The 24047-nt window shown below is 43.5% G+C and overlaps 1 long non-coding RNA gene across 2 annotated transcripts in view; it reads right to left on the bottom strand.

Annotated features, from left to right (window-relative positions):
• Nucleotides 1-24047, bottom strand: part of LOC141140913 (uncharacterized) — a 179600-nt gene that overhangs the window by 31934 nt on the left and 123619 nt on the right. For both annotated transcript variants that reach the window (XR_012244017.1, XR_012244016.1), the window contains one exon: nucleotides 10204-10351. This is a non-coding gene — a long non-coding RNA (uncharacterized lncRNA). The remainder of the gene's footprint in view (nucleotides 1-10203; nucleotides 10352-24047) is intronic.

Here is a 24047-nt window from a genome sequence, read left to right on the forward strand (position 1 = left end):
AGTCAGGGTTATGTTATAAAAAAATAATGTTATAAAAAAATATCCAAATCTTTGATGATCCCTAGGAGCACCATCAAATCTATCATAACCAAATGGAAAGAACGTGGCACAACAGCAAACCTGCCAAGAGACGGCCACACACCAAAACTCAGGGACTGGGCAAGGAGGGCATTAATCAGAGAGGCAGCACAGAGACCTAAGGCAACCCTGGAGGAGCTGCAGAGTTCCACAGCAGAGACTGGAGTATCTGTACATAGGACGATAATAAGCAGTACGCTCCATAGAGTTGGACTTTATGGCAGAGTGGCCAGAAGGAAGCCATTACTTTCAGCAAAAAACAAAATGGCACGTTTTGAGTTTGCAAAAAGGCATGTGGGAGACTCCCAAAATGTATGGAGGAAGGTGCTCTGGTCTGATGAGACTAAAATTGAAATTTTTGGCCATCAAAGAAAACGCTATGTCTGGTGCAAACCCAACACATCACATCACCCAAAGAACACCATCCCCACAGTGAAATATGGTGGTGGCAGCATCATGCTGTGGGGCTGTTTTTTCAGCAGTCAGGACTGGGAAACTGATCAGGGTTGAGGGAAAGACGGATGGTGCTAAATACAGGGATATTCTTGAGCAAAACCTGTAGCACTGTGTGTGATTTGAGGCTAGGATGGAGGTTCACCTTCCAGCAGGACAATGACCCCAAACACACTGCTAAAGCAACACTTGAGTGGTTTAAGGGGAAACATGCAAATGTGTTTGAATGGCCTAGTCAAAGCCCAGACCTCAATCCAATAGAAAATCTGTGGTCAGACTTAAAGATTGCTGTTCACAAGCGCAAACCATCCAACTTGAAGGAGCTGGAGCAGTTTTGCAAGGAGGAATGGGCAAAAATCCCAGTGGTAAGATTTTGGCAAGCTCATAGAGAATTATACAAAGCGACTTGGAGCTGTGATAGCCGCAAAAGGTGGCTCTACAAAGTATTGACTTTAGGGGGGTGAATAGTTACGCACATTGACTTTTTCTGTTATTTTGTCCTATTTGTTGTTTGCTTCACAATAAAAAAAAAAAAACATCTTTAAAGTTGTGGGTATGTTCTGTAAATGAAATGATGCAAATCCTCAAACAATTCATGATAATTCCAGGTTGTGAGACAACAAAACACGAAAAATGCCAAGGGCGTGAATACTTTTACAAGGCACTGTATATGTATATATATATTTTTTTAGAAGAGCATAGATATTTTTTTAGCTAGGGAATAAAATAGCGTTTAATTTTTTATGTCACACGGTATTTGTGCAGCAGTTTTCAAACACAATTTTTTGGGAAAAATACACTTTAATGAATTAAAAAAAGAAAAACATAATATATACCCCAATTTTTTGTAAAATATGAAAGATGATGTTACGCCGAGTAAATAGATACCTAACACGTCACGCTTTAAAATTGCGCACGCTTGTGGAATGGCGATAAACTACAGTACTTCAAAAGTTCCATAGGTGAAAGTGAAATTGCAAGTACATTTGTTCTGTGCAAAAAAGGACATACAAATGAATGTCATTAGGCTATTTTCTGTGCTGGGCAAATGTTTCTCATTGAGTTAAAACAAAAAATAACACATTTGTCCACTAGATGGAGATAAGATTCATAGCAACTTCCTAGTGCTACTTAACGCCATCTTTTGGCCAAAAGTAGCATTTTCCATTTTAAATCAATGAAAAATCATAGCGGTTTCCTATATGATACTTAGCACCAACTTCTGGCCAAATATGATATTTTTCCAGAAATACAATTAACTAACATTTATTGCTATGCCCTATTTGCACAGAAGCAGTGTACATGCACTTTTACTGGGCGAATTGCTATCAATATTTTTTATATCTATTAGATTGCAAGTTCTCATGAGTAGGGCCCTTTGAACCCTCTTGTACTGCATTTTAACTGCACCATCTCCCTGTTTATTGTAAAGTGCTGTGTAAGCTGTTGGCCCTATACATTGATCAGCCATAATATTATGAGCACTGACAGGTAAAGTAAATAACATTGATTATTTGGTGACAATGGTACCTGAAAGTGGGTGGGATATATTAGGCAACAAGTGAACATGTTGTCCTTGAAGTTGAAGTGTTGAAAGCAGAAAAAATGGGCAAGTTTGACTTGACTTTGACAAGGATCAAATTGCCATGGCTAGATGATTGGCTCAGAGCAACTCCAAAACTGCAGCTCTTGTGGAATTTTCCCAGTCTGCAGTGGTCAAGAGCTATCAAAAGTGGTCCAAGGTCTACAGTGGTCAAGAAGAGCTACCAAAAGTGGTCCAAGGAAGGAAAACAGGTGACAGGGTCATGGGTGGCCAAGGCTCATTGATGCACATGGAGAGCAAAGGCTGGCCCATGTAGTCCGAGCCTATAGAAAATCTAATGTAGCTCAAATGGCTCTGGTAGGTGTCAGAACACACAGAGCATCGCAGTTTGTTGTGTATTGGACTGTTTAGCCACAGATCGGTCAGGGTGCCAATGCTGACCCGTGCCCGCAGCCAAAAGCTCCTACAATGGGCATGTGAGCATCAGAACTGGACCATGGAGCAATGGAAGAAGGTGGCCTACTCTGATGAATTCAAGAATGGTTTGGGGAACACAAAAATGTGTTTGAGGTGTTGGCTTGGCTTCCATGTTCTCAAGATCTAACTGAGCATCTGTGGGATGTGCTGGAAAACCAAGTCCATGGAGGCCCCACCTTACAACTTACAGGACTTAGGCTGGGAGAGCCTATGGAGCCGGTTCACACATCTCCGGATCGGCTCAGGTGCGAATTACACAGGAGTCCTATGCGTCTTTTGGTCCGTTTCAGGTCCGAATTCGGCCAAAAATTTGGGCTGAAATCGGACCTGAGCCGGTGAATAAAGACGCATCGGATCCCCTGCTGTGAGCCCCTCCGTGCTCTAGTGTGAACCCAGGTATAAAGGATCTGCTACTGTCGGCTTGGTGCCAGATATCACATCATACCTTCAAAGGTCTAGTGGAGTTCATGCCTCAACGGGTTATGGTGGGTGGTCATAATGTTATGACTGATCGGTTTATAAATGCTGTATAATAATAATAATAAAAAAATACAACCCATATGTATTCCTTGGTATGACATATTTTATTATCAAACCCTTATTGGTGTATATATGAGATACAAAAAAAATCCATTATGCTTTTAAATCACTAAAATACTGATAACTATTTATTATTTGCTATAAGAAGTCTAATTGGAAGTTTTCCCTGGCTGTTGAAAAACTCTAGCATAGGTTATATTCATTTTTGGTGGAGTTTTCCTATAAATCTTGGCTACACTGACATAGAAACTTCTCGAACATCTAAAAGAATCTGCAAATGGTATTTTACAAAAAAAAAAGAGTGTTCTGATTACCTGTAGTATGCTTACATGTGATATGTCTATTATTATCCTAGCCAGTTATTACAGAAAATGAGTGTAATTTGCTCTGGTATTTTTTTTTTTCCCTAAAGTCGGCCTATGTGCAGCCTGGAGGCTTGCTGTGGCCCCGCCCTGCGATATGATTTATAGACAGCGGCGTAACTATGTGATGAGCAGATATCACTGTCAGCCCGGGGCAGGCGAAGAATGGCTCCCTTGTTTTCTGTAATTTGATTCTTTTTAAATGTTGCTGTGTGTATTCATTCTGAATTTCCTTCTTAATATGAAAGAGAAAGGCCGAGGCGGATGAGTTCTATCCCGCCGTACACAGAAGCCAACAGCGTGCCAAGTATCAATAACAGCATTAATAGTAATCTCAGCATTTCATCTCCATGTGATGTACATGACGTCAATCATTTCAGGAAACCAGCGTGATTTTACCAAAAATCTGTCTTGCTTTGGTCAAGTTTTATTGCAGAAGGCACTGATCTCAGAAAAAGGTTGAACTACATTTGAACTACTGCCGGCTCATAGCTCCCCTTAAAGTGGTAGTAAACCACAAGTGGTTAAAAAAATAAAAGAAAAAAATCCCTGCAAGGGAATGTCATAATGTGCTAGCATGCATCGCATACTAGCACATTATGAGAAACTTACCTTGGAACAAAGCCCTCCAGCGCTGCGAGGTCATCGTTGAGAGGGCTAACATCTTCCCCCAGTCTTCCTTCTGGGTTTGTGGCCTCCAGGCTACATGAGTAGCTGGGGGCACGATAATGTCACTCCTGCGCACGCACGCAGGAGCCACCATTTCCAGCATGGACTCTGAAGGTCCGGAACTATAAGCCAGACCTTTAGAGCGCATATGTCGGTGATATCATCTACTGCATGCCCTCTGAATATCCTTATTACAGGCTTACCTGTAGGTACAAGTGGTGTAAAGAGTTTACTACCCATTTAAGCTTCAAACCTAGCAGATGGGGGGTGTATACCAAGATGGTTTTCTTTCCATGGTCATGGCAAGAATTAATTGTTGTGTTTTGGGGGTACACAAACCATTCACGTTCAATGCACAAGGTTGCAGCATGGTGCTGCAGGCTTTTAGGGGTGAAAAGACAAGGTATGGGAATATGCAAAAACAAACATTCATACTCACCTAGGTGGATGCAGCATCAGTCTGATGGTACATTTATCCCCCGCCCCTTCTAAGACTGAGAACCAAGCAAAGGCCGCTGATCACTCAGTTCTCGCAGAGAGCGGTGACTGTGAGTCACATGTCAGTCACCGCTCTCTGCTCTGCCCCTCCAGCACTCACTGGAGCGCTGGCCTGTAGAGGAGGGGGGGTGGATCGCTCTGGCCTTTCAGCAGCTCACAGAGAGGCTGAGCCAGCTGCCGATCCAAGCATCTGGGTGGATCCTAACATTAAAGTTGAAGTCCACCCTAACACTAGAATCTCTAAATCTACAGGCAACCATTATCTAAGACTAACCTAACTAACCCTGTAAAGAGGAAATGGCTAAACATCCAGTCCGGTCCCACGCTGTGTAGACAGGTGAAGAGGAGGCAGAAGACAACGGAAGCCCCATAGTAAGTCTATGGGTGACATCACTGCCTATTAATTTCCCAGATGTTGTCGGCTGTCTCCGCTGCAGAGCTTCCACCTCTTGAGACCAGACCTGAGTGGTTTCAAAAAAAGGTATGTATAGCTTTTTCTTCTTTACAAGGCTAGATAGGTTAGTCTTAGATTGTGGATGCCTGTAGATTTAGAGATGTTAGTGTTAGGGTGGACTTCCACTTTAAATCCGGGATTGATCCAGAGCCTGGACTGGCGTTAGCCAACTGTGGACTTTAGCCTGCTCAGAGCTGAATCTGGGTCACAGGAGTGCAGAACTAACTGCGGTCTTATATTGAGAAAAAAAACTAGAATAAATATGGAAACAGCAAAGTATTCAACTGATGGCTCTAATCCAGCTGTCAAGTATCAGGTGTGACCAGAGCTGTGTGGACAGCAACAGAGGAACAAACGCAGGTAAGGTGAAAATATATACTTTATTAAGATAAGTGAATAAATACAACCACCAATGTGCAACCAAACAACCACCAACAGAAACCCACAAATAATAACAGACAAATATATACAAGTAAAGGGGAATACCAGAATCATAAACAAGGCCAAGCCAGGGTGGACAACGGGGGGTCAGCAGCTGGAGAAAAGGAAGACAAACAGGACAAGGAGAGGATGGATGGATCGCAGAACGGACGGGTCAGGTACAAGGCTCAGGGTCCAGGTAACAGACAGGAACAGGATCAGGTTCAGGAACGGGTACAGGTACAGATGCAGAGCTACACAGGTTCAGGGTCAGGGCGCAAGGAAAGATACCAAGGCAAGGCATCAGTGTTCTGCCGGGTACTTATACACACCTCCTGCAATCACTCAGGTGATGCCTAATTGCAGGAGATGATGTCGGCCCCAAACTGCCAGGAACCACCGTCTGGTGGACACCAGTACTGCGGCCCAAGGATCACATAATACCACCAACAGGGGAAGGCTCTCCTTGCAGTTCCAGACTGCCAGGAGACACCTGCTGGTGGACCACAGTACTGCACGCCAAATGTCAGACAGTATCATCAGCGGGTGGAACCTTTCCTGACACCAGCCTTTCTCAACCAGGGTTCCATTGAACCCAAGGTTTCCTTCAGAGGTTACCAATGGTTCCTTGAACAAGGTGCATTTTCTGCTACTCAGATAAGTTAACAATTAAGCTAATGATTTTTTTAGCTATTTGAGGGAGGACATTTATTCTACCCCAAATGTAGGGAGCATTCTTCTCCATGACCATCACACTAATGTACAGTGAGCTGTAGACACACTAATGTACAGTGAGCTGTAGATGCAGTCATTTTTATCAGGGTTCCCTGAAAACAGAACAATATTTCAAGGGTTCCTCTATATTGAAAAGATTGAGGAAGGCTGCCCTAATTTGTGGGTATATTATTTAGCCACACAGGTGCAACATTATGTGGGCTGGGGTAAGGGGATACATTTGATGCATTAGTTGATGTGTGGAATAAATGGATCCCTTAGGGGCCTTATAGAAGGGGACTTTCTATTCCTCAGGTGATGTCCCTATTTTTCAGTTGGTGCATAAAATTTGAAAATTGGTTGATGTATAACTAGGAATAAAGGGGAAAACATCCTTTACACGTTGTAAGCAACAAGGCATTTTGATTAGGGCAATATGTGTAGTTATTTTATTTATTTTTTTCATGTCAACAGTTAAGAGAATAGTTCTGTATACTTAAAGCTTTTATTGGTATTTACAATCGTGTCATGCAATAGGCTCCCAGGAAAAAAAATAACCCCTAGGATATAATATAAGATTTCAGTACTAGAGGAAGTGATGATGTATGATTATATTAAAAGTGCTATTTCCTTGGTATACAATATTTAAATTCATAAATATCTGATAAAATACTGATTAAAATGCAGATAGCAATGGTCTCTTGACATAAGTAATGATAATAAGGATGAATGGTCAGGAATGTTAAGGGTAATTCCATTTGTCTTGATATTATCCTCTCAGAGAGTAACTCAGCGAACCCCCCTATTCAATCTCTAAAACAGGCCTGTGAAATAGTCCTAAGGCCCCATGCACACTGGAGCTGATAAACTGCAGTTTATTGGCGTTTGGGCGTTTTTTTTAAAAGCCCATAAACTCCACTCTATGTTAGCCTATGTGTCCATGCACACATGGACGTTTTTTAGCTTTAATGAGCAGTGGAGTTTATGGGCTTTTTTCTGAACGCCAGAAATTCACGTTCAAAGTGACGTTTTTCACCGCGAAAAAAAAGCCAAACGCCAATAAACGCTCATGAACGCTCATAAATGCTCGTTAATTAGCGTTCGGCGTTCTATTTTTTCAATACATTGTGGGAGATTGGAATGCATTGTGGGATTTTTGGAGTGTCCTCTTTGTATTTTTATTAAAAACGCCCATTAACGCTAAAAAACGCTCATAAACGCTCATTAACACTAGTACAAAACGCTGTTAAAAGCTAGTTTTTCAACCAGCGTTTTCTGCCAGCAATCTGGCATCAAGAAAAAGCTTTTTTGAGCTCTAGTGTGCATGGAGCCTTATTGTACTAAATGCGAACAGTTAAGAGGAGATTGTATTCACCTAAACTGGAGATGCCCTGAGTTTGCAAGACATTATATTATTATTTTTACAACAAACTTATGTAATTTATATACGTTTATTTGAAGACATCAGGAGGCTTCAGAAAATCAAGTTAATCTGAAATTGGGATTTAGTAGATTATTGTTTCTTACTAAAAAATTGGTTGCACAAAACTGTATTTTGCCACATCCACCAACATTGAGGCAACAAATAAAGGCAGTTAGTTTGAATCTGAAACTAGAGCAGTTGACTTTTCAGCACAAGAAAGGATTACATTTCAAAACATTTGGGTGGAATGACTTCAAGTTCCTGGTTTGATAACAAATTTGTTAGACTTGTGAAGATGCTACAAGCTCAGAAATGTTGGAGTATACCCTAACATTGGTGAAGAGTGGAGATGTGCCCCCTTACACTGGTGGTCACTGGAGGAGAGTTTTCTTACATTGGAGATCAGTGGAGTAGTGCCCCATTAAATTGGTGGCACCGTCAGAAGAGCCTCCTTGCATTGGTGGTCAGTGGAGAAGTGCCCTTGCACAATGATGGTCACTGGAGAAGTGTCTCCATACATTGGAGATCAGTGGAGTAGTGCCCCATTAAATTGGTGGTCAGCCACTAGAAACCCCTTACATTGGTGGTCACTGGGGAAGTGTCGCCATACATTGGAGATCAGTGGAGTAGTGCCCCATTAAATTGGTGGTGAGTGGAGTAGTGCCCTCATTCAATGCTGGTCACTGGAGAAGTGTCCCCTTACATTGGAGATAAGTGGTCTAGTGCCCCATTAAATAGGTGGTTAGTCATAAGAATCCCATTACATTGGTGGCCAGTGTGGAAGTGCCTTTGTACAATGGTAAGTGGGAAGAATGTCCATTACATTGGGGGTCAGTTGGAAGAATGCCCATTCTTCAGACAGCTAAATAGTGATTGATGTCAGTGTTTACCTACCTAAGAGACAAGAGCAGACTCTCAATTGGTCCCAGCTACAGGCTGTCCCAAGTCACACGTTAGACAGGATATATACTGTATATAAAGATGATAGATAGATAGATAGATAGATAGATAGATAGATAGATAGATAGATAGATAGATCACATAGGTCAGATGAAACCACTATTCTCCACAGTGTGCAAATGCATAGGTGTGCGCAAAGGGTGTGCCGAGTGTGCCTGGGCACACCCTAATCACCCCATGCACCAGGGCCACTGATAAGGCAGTACAGCTGTCCCTCCTATACTGGGCTCAGGTCCTAGCAGTTCATAAGGGAGGCTCGGGCACCTGCTGAGTAGGAGGACTGGCTGTACTGCCTTATTGCAGACATCGATCCTCTTGTTCCTCCCCCTGTAGCACTGCCAACTTCTCCTCATCTTCCTCCCTTCGGCTGTGCTGTAAAGGGATCGGGGGGGAAGGGGCTGGTAAATATGTCATTAACTGGCCCCTTCCTTTTCTGAACCAATCGCTCCTGTGTCAATTCATCACTGAAGTATAGTAAACTGTGTTTACTATGCTTCAGTTTGTGAATGAAAAGGAAGCCTGTAAGTGCTTCCTATTCATTTATGTGTGCAGCTGAATCTCAGTCTTAAATGTGAGAAATCAGGGGTCTGTTTAGACTCCTGATATTTCACTAAAGCCCCTCAACGGAGCACTTAAATAAAAAAAAAATGTAAATAAAAATTTTAAAAAAAGGAAAAAATATAATCAAATTTCTAAAAAAACATTGCTTTGCTCTCTATAATTTCTACCATGGCATAGCATCACAGCCGTGGCATGTGCATACCCCTAGTCACTGCCTATGTTGCTCCATGTTTGAGCTTTGGGGTGCACACCCTAATACAATAGGCTGTGCACACCTATGTGCAGTTGTGATATCTCCACTCATCTCTTATATTGCAGAGGATATTTTAACCTTCATGTCCCATGTATAATAAGGTCAAGACAAAACATTTTGCCTATTCGATACAGTTTATCACATGAGACAGCTGATTAGGCCTGCCTCATTACAGGCACACCCAGGCTTGTATCGTATTTTTGTCGTGGGTCATTCCAAGCCGCCTGGAAATCCTTCAAGTCATGACATAGCCTTGCTGGACTGCAGGGCATCTGCCCAGCAGATGTGATACATTTAGATGGCAGAAACACAAACCCCGCAGCACTCCGCCAGGGCATGGGGGAGGGGCAGTACAAGCATTAATGAAGCGATTTCACAAGATGTTAGCAATTTGTAACACTAAGCATCTGTGATTGCTAGAAAAGTAACATTAGTGTGTTCATTTATTTACTGCTTTAACTGCTGTCCATTTTCTTGAACATTTTTTGAAAATTAGTGATGTCATAGAGGGCGTCTGTTTCTTAAAGGTATGCTTATATATTCATCCACATTGATATGTATTTATATTTATAAAATATTATTAAATAAAACAGTGCTGAGTACAATAGTAGTAGTATAGTATACAAGACAAAGGTTTAAAGCAGTAGTGCTAGATCTAACCTTTATATAGGATTGATTCTCAAAGCTTTAAAGGGTAACTCCACTTTCGTGGGGGAAAACAAAATAGCAAATAAAGAAAAAATAATATAGCATATACAATTGCAAGTCATATTGTAATTAAATGTTATTAAAAATTACCTTTCCTTTTCAATCTGCAGCTCTTGTAATTTTCTGTAAAATGCAATATGGCGACCTGGAGGCCCCTCAGATATGTAATTTCCTGCTTGTGTGATTGGCTCACTGATTTTCCTAGAAGTCTGCACTAAGATACGATTTCAGGCATCCCCTGCAACAAAAATGTAATTTTTGGTGAGATACTCCCAATAGGAAATCACATCTAAAGGGATGTAGACCCAGCAGCTTTCCTCATTAGAGGCCTGCATGTGCACAGCTGATTGATAATTAGGAAACCGCTCCCATTGGACTCACTCAGCACAGAGGAACAATGATTTCTTCAGAATAACAAAAGGTAGGAATATGCAACAAAGTTTATTAACCACTTAAGGACCGAGCCTCTTTCTGAGCTTTGTTGTTTACAAGTTAACCACTTCAGCCCTGGAAGAATTTACCCACTTCCTGACCAGAGCACTTTTTTGAGATTCGGCACTGCGTCGCTTTAACTGACAGTTGCGCGGTCGTGCGACGTGGCTCCCAAACAAAATTGACATCCTTTTTTCCCCACAAATAGAGCTTTCTTTTGGTGGTATTTGATCACCTCAGCGGTTTTTATTTTTTGCGCTATAAACAAGAAAATAGCTTCAATTTTGAAAAAAAACGCATTATTTTTTACTTTTTGCTATAATAAATATCCCCAAAAAATATTTAAAAAAACATTTTTTTCTTCAGTTTAGGCCGATATGTATTCTTCTACATATTTTTGGTAAAAGAAAAAAAATTTTTGGTAGAAAAAAAAAAATCGCAATAAGTGTTTATTGATTGGTTTGCGCAAAAGTTATAGCCTTTACTAAATAGGGGATAGATTTATGGCATTTTTATTATTATTTTTTTTTTTTTACTAGTAATGGCGGCAATCAGCGATTTTTATTGTGACTGTGACATTATGGCGGACACATCGGACATTTTTGACACATTTTTGGGACCATTGTCATTTATACAGCAATCAGTGCTATACAAATGCACTGATTCCTGTGTAAATGACACTGGCAGTGAAGAGGTTAACCACTAGGGGGCAGTGTAGGGGTTAAGTATGTCCTGGGGAGTGTTTCTAACTGTGGGGGGGTGTGGCTACGTGTGACACGTCACTGATCTCTACTCCCGATCACTGGGAGCAGAGATCAGTGACAGTGTCACTAGGCAGAACGGGGAGATGCTTGTTTACATTAGCATCTCCCCATTCGTCCTATCCATGAGACGATCGCGGGTATCCCCGTGGCGATTGAGTCCGCTGGACCCACGACCCAACTCACGGAACTCCCGGCCGGTGGCGCGTACACAATGGCATGGCGGCAAATTTATAGGGATGTATGGGTACGCCCATTTGCCCAGCCGTGCCATTCTGCCGACGTACATCGGCGTGCGCCGGTCGGGAACCAGTTAAAACATTTTTTTTTGCTAGAAAATTACTTAGAATCCCCAAACATTATACATTTTTTTCTAACACCCTAGAGAATAAAATGGCGGTCATTGCAATACTTTCTGTCACACTGTATTTGCGCAGCGTTTCTACAAACTCACTTTTTTTGGAAAAAATACACTATTTTTAAATAAAAATAAGACAGGCAGTAAAGTTAGCCCATTTTTTTTTTTATATTGTGAAAGATAATGTTACGCCGAGTAAATTGATACCCAACATGTCGCGCTTCAAAATTGCGCCCGCTCGTGGAATGGCGACAAACTTTTACCCTTAAAAATCTCCATAGGTGACATTTAAAAAATTCTACAGGTTGCATGTTTTGAGTTAAAGAGGAGGTCCAGGGCTAGAATTATTGCTCTTGCTCTACCGATCGCTGCGATACCTCACATGTGTGGTTTAAACACCGTTTAACACGTATGCATTTGTTTCTGCATGCGAGCTCAGCAGGACAGGGCGCGTTTAAACATTTTTTTTTTCTTTTTACCTTTTATTTTTACACTGTTCTTTTAAAAAAAAAATTGTGTCACTTTTATTCCTATTACAAGGAATGTAAACATCCCTTGTAATAGAAAAAAAGCATGACAGGACCTCTTAAATATGAGATCTGGGGTCAAAAAGACCGCTTTAAAGCAGAAATATACACACCTCCACTCCAGGTATACGGTGTCCTGAAACGCCCACTGACATCTTTGGCCAGTCTTCTTCCAGGTTCCCAGTCTTTAATTTTTCATGAAAAGGTGAACTTACCCTTTATTGTTCAGCTGTTTAGAACTAGATGAAGGGGTTAATATACTGGTCACTGCAGAGACATGGCGTCAAGATATACAGGGAGGGGGTGAAAGGGTTAAAAACAGTCTACAACCTTGAATACAGTATCTGCTGCTCTAGAACTAATGAGGAAATAAGTTCATTAGTTAATTCGTTCTTTTTTCCATCCCCTTTCTCTGTTGTAAGAGGATGGGGAGGTCTCACAAATGTAAACACTACATTGTTCACACTTGTGATTGCTGTGATTAGTCATCACAGCAATCACATGGTACAGAACTACTTAGATTGGCTCTGGGCACTGGGGGGAATTTATCAAAACTGGAGCAGCTGTGCATGGCAGCCAATCAGTTTCTATCTTTCATTCTCAAAACGTAACTGAACAAACTGAAGTTAGAAGCTGATTGGTTGACAGGCACAGCTTCTCCAGATTCTGGCTACTCCAATTCCCTCCCACGGTGTTTGTGAACCGAACTATGAGAAGGTGATTTTGAAGTGTCGTTTACAAAGGGAACTGCAGAAATAAATGTCGTTCATACATGAATGGCAGTAGGTAAGTGGCTGAATTAAAAAAACGACTATTAGATAATGGTACAAAAATAACTGAAAATGTGTCCTTACTGAAGATACATTATAGTTGCCCTTTAACCACTTGCGGGACGCCTGCCCACAATGTACTGTAGCATACCTCCCAACTTTTTGAGATGGGAATGAGGGACACCTATCAGTAAAAGTATGCAGGCATAGGACACACCCCTTGCCACGCCCCCTTAAAGGAGAATTGTTCGAAAAACAAGATTGGGTAAACTCACAAGTGTTTTTTTTTACCACTACCATTCCTTTATATTGGCTTTTGGAATTTACAAATGCAGCCATTTAGAAATCAGATGAAAGGTTTAGTTATTCCCGGAAAACACTTTTTGATAGATAAAAAGTGCATTTTATATACAACTATATAGATCGGACCAAAATGAGGGACGAATGAGGGACAGAGGGACATTGCTCCAAATCAGGGACAGTCCCTCGAAATCAGGGAGAGTTGGGAGCTATGCCGTGGCACAGGCAAAGCGACATACCCCTATGCCTGCTTCTGGGTTTGGGGCATGTGATGCACATGCACCCCCCCCCCCCCCCCGGCACCCATTGTGATTGTACACAGCAGGAGCCTGTCAGCAAGTTCCAGCCAATGATTCACGTCTGGGACCTGTTGATCAGCTGTGTACAGTCACAGCCCAGAGCTTTGTGTTGATAATCAACACAGCTCTGTACAGAGAGAATGATCGCTTTGTTTCTCATCCTGCGAAACAGGGATAAGAAACTTAGAGATCTACTAGTAAAGGCAGCACACATTACACATAGTTAGGCACACATTTAACCTCTTGGTTGCCCCTAGATGTTAACCTCTCCCCAGCCATTGTCATTAGTACAGTGACAGTGTATATTATTATAACTGATCACTGTATTATTGTCACTGGTGATGTCAATTCCAGTTAGTCAGTTTCCCCCAGCGTCAGTTAGTGTCAGATTGTCCGCCGCACTATGGCAGTCCCATTATGAGTTGCTGATCATCGCCATTAGTAGTATAAAAAAAAACAATTTCCAGCATAAATACCATAGTTTGTAGGTGTTATAACTTTCATGCAAACCAATCAATATACATTTATTGGGATTTTTTTTTAATATTTTTTTTTTGATTGGTTTTGTAGCAGAAAGTAGAAAAAACTTTTTTTTTTCAACATTTTTGGTCTTTTTTTTGTTTATATTGCAAAAAAAAACAAACACCCAGTGGTGATCAAATGCCACCAAAAGAGAGCTCTATTTGTGTGAAAAAAATGATATAAATTTAGTTTGGGTACAGCGTTGTATGGTTACAAAATTACCGGTTAAAGCAGCGCAGTGCAAAATAGCAAAAAATGACCTGGTCATGAAGGGGGTAAAATCTTCCAGAGGTCAAGTGGTAAAAACAGTCATTTTTTACATACTGTTATATGATTGTCAGGATAATTGAGAAAGTACGTCACTACTGTACATGAAGCAGAGCCTACTATAGAAGAGACAGCAGTACTTCATGTACTCACATACTAAGGTACGGCATGATCGCTGCACTCCCAGGCTGCAAAATAAAGCTCTGTATCACTTTTTCGGAGTGCTTTGCTGCACCTCGGTGAAGAATTTGCAGCAAAATATTTATATCACAGGAATTTGCTCATTTTCAACATTTTCAAGGGGGTCAGAAACCAGCTCATCTTGTCAAGTGACATTCACTTTCCACACATCCTCAGAATCACAGCTTTGTTGCTCGTGCTTTCAATGATTATGACATTTTCAGGATGATTCGAACCAAATGAATTCTAGGTCAACAAAAATTATTATTATTATTTTTTTTTTTGTACATTTTTTATTCTGTATTCCAAAGGCTGTTTTTTTTTTTATTTTGAACATGTGACCAGCAGCAGAGGACTAGAAACTAACGTAATTATAGTGGATTGCCACCTTGAAAAAAAAAATTACACCAAAAATCCTAAAAAACATAAAAAAAAAAAAAACATTTGAAAAAAGAAAAAATTTAAAAACTTACCTAAACCCTTGTTGCTAGGCAGGCTTCCTAATCTGCCTCTTCCTTTTCCGTGGTGTCTTCTGCTCCTCGGTGAGCGGCCCCGTTGTCTTCTGGGAACTGTGTGTGTTCCCAGAACACCACTGGGCCATTCACAGAGCGCCGCGCCGCTCGCGCGTGCGCAGTAGGAAACTGGCAGTGAAGCCGCAAGGCTCCACTGCCTGTTTTCCTTACCTAGGATGGCGGTGCCGGCAACCGAGAGCCGAGGGACGGGTCGGCCTCGGGCGGCCGACATAGCGGGCACCCAGGACAGGTAAGTACTTATTTAAAGTCAGCAGCTACAGTATTTGTAGCTGCTGACTTTTATTCTTTTTTTTTTTTTTTTAGGCCGGAATCCCGCTTTATGTACAGTGCCTTGCAAAAGTATTCACCCCCCTTGGCATTTTTCATGTTTTGTTGCTTCACAACCTGGAATTAACATGGATTGTTTGAAGATTTGCATCATTTAATTTACAGAACATGCCCACAACTTTGAAGATGTTTTTTTTTTAATTTATTTATTGTGAAGCAAACAACAAATAGGACAAAATAACAGAAAAAGTCAATGTGCATAACTATTCACCCTCCTAAAGTCAATACTTTGTAGAGCCATCTTTTGCGGCTATCACAGCTCCAAGTTGATTTGGATAAGGCTCTATGAGCTTGCCACATCTTTCCATTGGGATTTTTGCCCATTCCTCCTGGCAAAACTGCTCCAGCTCCTTCAAGTTGGATGGTTTGCGCTTGTGAACAGCTATCTTTAATGCCCCGTACACACGGTCGGATTTTCCAACGGAAAATGTGTGATAGGACCCTGTTGTCAGAAATTCCGACCGTGTGTAGGCTCCATCACACATTTTCCATCGGATTTTCCGACACACAAAGTTTGAGAGCAGGATATAAAATTTTCCGACAACAAAATCCGTGTGTACGGGGCATTAGTCTGACCACAGATTTTCTATTGGATTGAGGTCTGGTCTTTGACTAGGCCATTCCAACACATTTACATGTTTCCCCTTAAAACACTTGTTGCTTTAGCATTGTCATTGTCCTGCTTGAAGTTGAACCTCCATCCTAACCTCAAACCACACACAGAGTGTTATGCCGCGTACACACGGTCGGACTTTCCGGCATACTTGGTCCGGCGGACCAGAGTGTGCCGGACAATCCGCCCGTGTGTGGGCGGCGGCGGACTTTTCCGGCGGACTTCTTCCCAAAAGCCCGCCGGACCTAGATTTGAAACAAGTTTTAAATCTTTCCGTAGGACTCAGTTTCGGGCGGAAAGTCCGCTCGTGTGTGTGCTGGTCCGACGGAAAGCCCGCTCGTGTGTGTGCTGGTCCGACGGAAAGCCCGCTCGTGTGTAGGCTGGTCCGACGGACCAGATACGACGCGAGGGCAGGGTATTGCATCTCGCGCTCTCTGCAATAGGAAAAACAAATTTTCCTATTGCGGTGAGCGCGGTGCATGCCAGGCCCTTAGGTCTGGTATGGATTATAAAGGGAACCCCCTACGCCGAAAAAACGGCGTGGGGTCCCCCCTAAAATCCATACCAGACCCCGATCCGAGCACGCAGCCTGGCCGGTCAGGAAAGGGGGTGGGGACGAGCGAGCGCCCCCCCCCCTCCTGAACCGTACCAGGCCGCATGCCCTCAACATGGGGGGTGGGTGCTTTGGGGGAGGGGGGCGCCCTGCGGGGCCCCCCCACCCCAAAGCACCTTGTCCCCATGTTGATGAGGACAAGGGCCTCTTCCCGACAACCCTGGCCGTTGGTTGTCGGGGTCTGCGGGCGGGGGCTTATCGGAATCTGGGAGCCCCCTTTAATAAGGGGGCCCCCAGATCCCGGCCCCCCACCCTATGTGAATGAGTATGGGGTACATGGTACCCCTACCCATTCACCTAGGGAAAAAGTGTAAGTAATAAAACACACTACACAGGTTTTTAAAATATTTTATTAAACAGCTCCGGGGGGGGGATCTTCCTCCGGCTTCGGGGGTCTTCTTCCGGCTTCGGGGGTCCCTCCGCTTCATCTTCTCCCGGCGTCCGGTTGGTTCTTCTCCGCTCTCTTCTCCCGGTGTTCCTGTTCTTCGGCCGGCTCCTCTGCTGTCTTCAAGTAGCTCTCTTGCCAGCAGAGGTCCGGACTTCTGGGCTTCTGGGCTTCTCTTCCCCAGATGTTGACACGACGCTCTCTCCTGCTGGACTGCTCTCCGAGGGCTGCGTTGTGACTTATATAGGTGGAGACCCCGCCCCCTTTTGATGTCACAGTCCCTGGGCATGCTGGGACTGTGACGTTTTAGGGGGCGTGGTCACTGGGTGATGTTGACCACGCCCCCTAAAACGTCACAGTCCCAGCATGCCCAGGGACTGTGACATCAAAAGGGGGCGGGGTCTCCGCCTATATAAGTCACAACGCAGCCCTCGGAGAGCAGTCCAGCAGGAGAGAGCGTCGTGTCAACATCTGGGGAAGAGAAGCCCAGAAGCCCAGAAGTCCGGACCTCTGCTGGCAAGAGAGCTACTTGAAGACAGCAGAGGAGCCGGCCGAAGAACAGGAACACCGGGAGAAGAGAGCGGAGAAGAACCAACCGGACGCCGGGAGAAGATGAAGCGGAGGGACCCCCGAAGCCGGAAGAAGACCCCCGAAGCCGGAGGAAGATCCCCCCCCCCCGAGCTGTTTAATAAAATATTTTAAAAACCTGTGTAGTGTGTTTTATTACTTACACTTTTTCCCTAGGTGAATGGGTAGGGGTACCATGTACCCCATACTCATTCACATAGGGTGGGGGGCCGGGATCTGGGGGCCCCCTTATTAAAGGGGGCTCCCAGATTCCGATAAGCCCCCGCCCGCAGACCCCGACAACCAACGGTCAGGGTTGTCGGGAAGAGGCCCTTGTCCTCATCAACATGGGGACCAAGGTGCTTTGGGGGGGGGGGCCCCGCAGGGCGCCCCCCTCCCCCAAAGCACCCACCCCCCATGTTGAGGGCATGCGGCCAGGTACGGTTCAGGAGGGGGGGGGCGCTCGCTCGTCCCCACCCCCTTTCCTGACCGGCCAGGCTGCGTGCTCGGATCGGGGTCTGGTATGGATTTTAGGGGGGACCCCACGCCGTTTTTTCGGCGTAGGGGGTTCCCTTTATAATCCATACCAGACCTAAGGGCCTGGTATGCCCCGCGACGGGGCTCGCAAGGTGTCAATCTCGCAGATAAAAGCGGCAAGATTGACATCCTTTTCTAGTCCCGTCGCACCTGAGTCACGTTCAAAATGAACGGACTTGTCCGTGTGTGGGCAAGTCCGTTCATTCTGAAAGTCCGCCGGAACTCCGGCGAAAGTCCGTCGGAAAGACGGGCGGACTTAGCCCGCCGGAAAGTCCGTCCGTTTTAAAGTCCGGCGCACCTGGCGGACAAAGTCCGTCGGAAAGTGTGCCGGACCAAGTAGGATAGAAAGTCCGACCGTGTGTACGCGGCATTACAGGTTTTGCTCAAGAATATCCCTGTATTTAGCACCATCCATCTTTCCCTCAACCCTGACCGGTTTCCCAGTCCCGACTGCTGAAAATCATCCCCATGATGCTGCCACCACCATGTTTCACTGTGGGGATGGTGTTCTTTGGGTGATGTGATGTGTTGGGTTTGAGCTAGACATAGCATTTTCTTTGAAGGCCAAAAAGTTCAATTTTAGTCTCATCAGACCAGAGCACCTTCCTCCATACATTTTGGGAGTCTCCCACATGCCTTTTTTGGAAACTCAAAACGTGCCATTTTGTGTTTTGCTGAAAGTAATGGCTTTCTTCTGGCCACTCTGCCATAAAGCCCAACTCTATGGAGCGTACGGCTTATTGTCGTCCTATGTACAGATACTCCAGTCTCTGCTGAGGAACTCTGCAGCTCCTCCAGGGTTACCTTAGATCTCTGTGCTGCCTCTCTGATTAATGCCCTCCTTTCCCGCTCTGTCAGTTTTGGTGTGCGGCCGTCTCTTGGCAAGTTTTTTGTTGTGCCATGTTCTTTCCATTTGGTTATGGTAGATTTGATGATGCTCCTAGGGATCATCAAAGATTTGGATATTTTTTTATAACCGAACCCTGACTTGTACTTCTCAACAACATTGTCCCTTACTTGTTTGGAGAGTTCCTTGGTCTTCAGGGCAGTGTTTGGTTAGTGGTGCCTCTTGCTTAGGTGTTGCAGCCTCTGGGGCCTTTCAAAAAGGTGTAATGATAGATCATGTGACACTTAGATTGCACACAGGTGGACATCATTTCACTAATTATGTGACTTCTGAAGGTAATTGGTTGCACCAGAGCTTTTTATGGGCTTCATAACAAAGGAGGTGAATACATACGCACATGCCAATCATCAGTTTTTTTATTTCTGAAAAACAGTTTTATGTATATATTTTTCTAATTTTACTTCACCAACTTAGACTATTGTGTTCTGATCCATCACATATAAGGGGAAAGAGAGGGCTCCCCTTTTCCTTCACTCCCTCCCCCCTCCCCCTCCCCGTCCCCCTTTTCCCTTTCCTCCCCTTTCCCCTTCCCACTTTTATTTCCTTTCACCCATCTTTCTTCCTATTTTCATTCTTTTTCTTTCCCCTTCCCCATTGTCTTTTGCTTTTCTTTCTACTCTTTATTCCTTCTTTTCTGTGCAGCCTTCTTGGCATTTTCTTCCCTTTTCCTGTTCCCTTCATTCTTTTCTCCTACTCCATTTTCTTTCCCTCTCCCCCTTTTCTTTTCCTTCCTTTTTCTTCCCTTTTCTTTTCCTTCCTTGCTATCCCCCTGCATATTTATTCTGTCCCCTCTTTCTCTTGTGTCTTAGTCATTTTAGCTATCTTTATTATTTTTTGAGGGCATCTGCATGTATAGGGACCCACCCACTCCTCCCGGTTAAGGAGTTTTCCCACAGGCTCCCAGGCCTCACATTGTCCCACCGAGCCGGTGTCCACTGATTACAGTTTCTGGGTGAGTGAGAGATTTCATGAAACACTATGGTCTCTGTGTGTGTGTGTATATATATGGCTCCCAATCACCCAGCGAATTAAATTCAAAATTCTAACCACAACATACAAAGCCATTCACAACTCTGCCCCAAGCTACATCACTAATCTTGTCTCCAAATATCACCCAAATCGTCCTCTCCGCTCTTCTCAAGACCTCCTGCTTTCAAGCTCTCTCATCTCCTCCTCCCATGCTCGTCTCCAGGATTTCTCCAGAGCCTCTCCCATCCTCTGGAACTCGCTACCTCCATCTATCCGGCTAGCCCCTACTCTTGCTACCTTCAGGCAATCCCTGAAAACTCATCTCTTCAGGAAAGCCTATCACGTCTCCAACTAATCTCCTACCACTTCCACCAGCTCATTCCCCACAGTTACAACCTTTTGTACCACCTGCCCCACCCTATTAGATTGTAAGCTCTTCTGAGCAGGGCCCTCTTAATCCTATTGTATTGTATTGTATTATATTATAACTGTATTGTCTCCCTTTTATATTGTAAAGCGCTGCGTAAACTGTTGGCGCTATATAAATCCTGAATAATAATAATAATATATATATGTGTGTGTATGTATGTGTATACTTATACATAATTCCATAGTTTAGCATCACATATCTGGATAATTAACAGCATGCAACTGACTCCCTTTGTTCTAGCTCCCTGTGTGAAAAGCATCGCTATATACCCCCAATGAGTTGAAAATGTAACTGTATTTGTTTGTTCAATGTTTAAAAATATTTTCATTTTACTGATAAATATTTATGATGACATGCTATTAATATATACCTATGTAAGGATTCATGCATTAACGTCTGTATACAGTGTGTCTTCATTCTTATCTATGTAATTTATACAGTACTAACTGATGTTTCATCTGCAGAATTCACACGACGTCATACTATCTTCAAGGCCCTGACGAAACGGCACTGTCCGCGAAACGCGTAGGCAATATTTCTATTAACTGTTGGGGATCTGCACACCCTGAATTCAAACCTAATCGTACAAACTGTAATGTACTTTTTTCAACTGTTTTTATAGTAAATAAAATTGTCTATTTTTTCATAAGTATGTTATTGTATTTCATTTGTTTACACTTCTCAGAGGCACAATTAAAGCCCCATCCATTTCCATATATTTTTTTAAGCATAGTTGCATATCTTCCCAGGAGGGTGCCTCTGTAGAAGTATTAGTATTCCACGTTCACCCCACCCCTACATATAAACTGTTTGTACATTAGATTTTTTTTTTACATTTTGTTATGTTACAGCTTTATTCCAAAATGGATTAAATTCATTTTGTTGAAGCACCTTTGGCACCAATTACAGCCTCAAGTTGTTTTAAGTATGATGCTACAAGCTTGGCACACCTATTTTTGCGCAGTTTCTCCTATTCTTCTTTACAGGACCTCTCAAGCTCCATCAGGTTGGATGGGGAGCATCGGTGCACAGCCATTTTCAGATCTCTCCAGAGATGTTCAATCGGGTTCAAGTCTGGGCTCTGGCTGGGCCACTCAGGGGCATTCACAGAGTTGTCCTGTAGCCACTCCTTTGTTATCTTGTCTGTGTGCTTAGCGTCATTGTCCTGTTGGCCCAGTCTGAGGTCCGGAGTGCTCTGGAGCAGGTTTTCATCAAGGATATCTCTGTACATTGCTGCATTCATCTTTCCCTCGATCCTGACTAGTCTCCAAGTTCCTTCCACTAAACAACTTCCCCACAGCATGACGCTGCCACCACCATGCTTTACTGTAGGTATTGGCCAGGTGATGAGTGGTGCCTGGTTTCCTCCAGACATGACGCTTGCCATTTAGGTCAAAGAGTTCAATCTTTGTTTCATCTGACATGAGAATTTCGTTTTTCATATCTGATAGTCCTTCAGGTGCCTTTTGGTAATCTTCAGGCGGGCTGTCATGTGCTTTTTACTGAGGAGTGGCTTCCATCTGGCCATTCTACCATACAGGCCTGATTGGCGGAGTGCTGCAGAGATGGTTGTTCTTCTAGAAGGTTCTCCTCTCTCCACAGAGAAATGCTGGAGCTCTGTCAGAGTGACCATCGGGTTCTTGGTCACCTCCCTGACTAAGGCCCTTCTCCCCCGACTGCTCAGTTTGGGTGGCCTGCTCTAGATAGACTCCTAGTGGTTCCACACTTCTTCCATTTACGGATGATGGAGGCCACTGTGCTCATTGGGACCTTCAATGCTGCTGAAATATTTCTGTAACCTTCCCCAGATCTGTGCCTCGATACAATCCTGTCTCGGAGGTTTGCAGACAAGTCCTTGGACTTCATGGCTTAGTTTGTGCTCTTACATGCATTGTTAACTGTGGGACCTTATATAGACAGGTGTGTGCCTTTCCAAATCATGTCTAATCAACTAAATTTCCCACAGGTGGACTCCAATCAAGTTGTAGAAACATCTCAGGCATGATAAGTGGGAACAGGATGCACCTGAGCTCACGACAAAGGCTGTGATCACTCATATACATGGGATTTTTTCATTTCTTTATTTTTAGTACATATGCAAAGATTTCAAACAAACTTCTTTCACGTTGTCATTGTGGGGCATTGAATTTTGAGGAAAATAATGAATTTAATCCATTTTGGAATAAGGCCCCCAAAAGGAGGGCTACATTTCTTTTTGGATTCAGATTCTTTTTTTATTGGTAGAGATATCTGCAATAAAAAAAGCACGTTTGGCATATTTGTTGTATTAGGCATGCACACCCTGTATCAGTCTGATTTATGAATGAGCTATTTCAAGGCCCTCTTTAAGATATTCAGAAATGCTTACAATAAAATGTCAAGTCTTAGGAACGTAAGGGAACCGAATCTGCTATGAAAGGCATCACATCTCCCTCTCCCGTTGAACAGCTGACAGGATGACATCATGCTGTCTTCAGACTACTATATAAACAGCGGTTGCTGTAATAGCGCCGGAGCGTTATTGCACAATGTTGTAGATTGTTGCTGAACACATCCAATCTCATTACACTAATAGTGAAGGATGCTCTATAATTGTACACTGAGGTGGAGAAACAGAAACATATGTTGATGACCAATAAAGACCTGGTATTAGTCCTTTTGGTCTGTCTGGGTTACCAAATAATAGAGTGTTGTTAAGGAAATGAATGTCTAATACCGCATTCATTCCAGCCACAGCTGGATATGGAACAAAATGGCCCCATTGCTGCCACTGTAAATACATGTATGGTACTTATTTCATGCAGAAGTAAAATTAAACCAACTAGCTGACATATTAAGAAGGGACAGTTAATTCTTTATAAACAGTGTTTATTGCCTATGGGAATTAGGTTTTGTTTATTGCCATGCAGTGATGTTGGAGACAGCTGTGCCTCTAGATCAGCACTTCTCAACCTTTTTTCAGTTGTGGCTCCCTATAAAAGTATGCAAAAAATCTCAAGGCACCCCGGTCTAAAAAACGTAAATGTTATTTATCAATGAAAAACCTGAGCCTGGGACAATACACACAACTGCCTTGATGAAATTATCTTCATATCAAAGCCCCCTTTCATATCAGAGGTTCCCCCATAACACCAGAGGTCCCCCATCATGTAAGAGCCCCCCTTATGTCAGAGTACCCCCATCATGTCCCCCCCCCATCATATCCGAGATCTCCCACGTCAGAGCCTTCCTCCCCCCAATTGTCAGAGTACCCCCATCTTGTCAGCACCCCCCATAACGTCAGAGCCTTCCCTTCATGTTAGAGTCCTCCCTATACGTCAGGCATGTACAAAGTCAGGCCCCCAGGCCAATCACGGCTCGCGTTCCGGTTTAATATGGCCCCCCTGTTGATTTGGATATTCATATATCATTTGTGGCCCCCAGGGACACAAAAGTTATATATCATATTTATTGGCGCTGCCTCGGAGGTGGCGGGACGAGTGCCGTCAGAGTACATACAGGAGAATCACCTGTTTACTCGGCGGCATATGTAATAGGAAGTCCTGTCTCCTGGGCTGCCATTGGACGACTGTTCTGTCTATCATAGGAGGAGGGACTTTGTATTAAAGAGGCCACCGAGTAAACAGGAGATTCTCAC

Source organism: Aquarana catesbeiana, linkage group LG04, assembly GCF_042186555.1.
Source record: "Aquarana catesbeiana isolate 2022-GZ linkage group LG04, ASM4218655v1, whole genome shotgun sequence".
Taxonomy (NCBI): domain Eukaryota; kingdom Metazoa; phylum Chordata; class Amphibia; order Anura; family Ranidae; genus Aquarana; species Aquarana catesbeiana.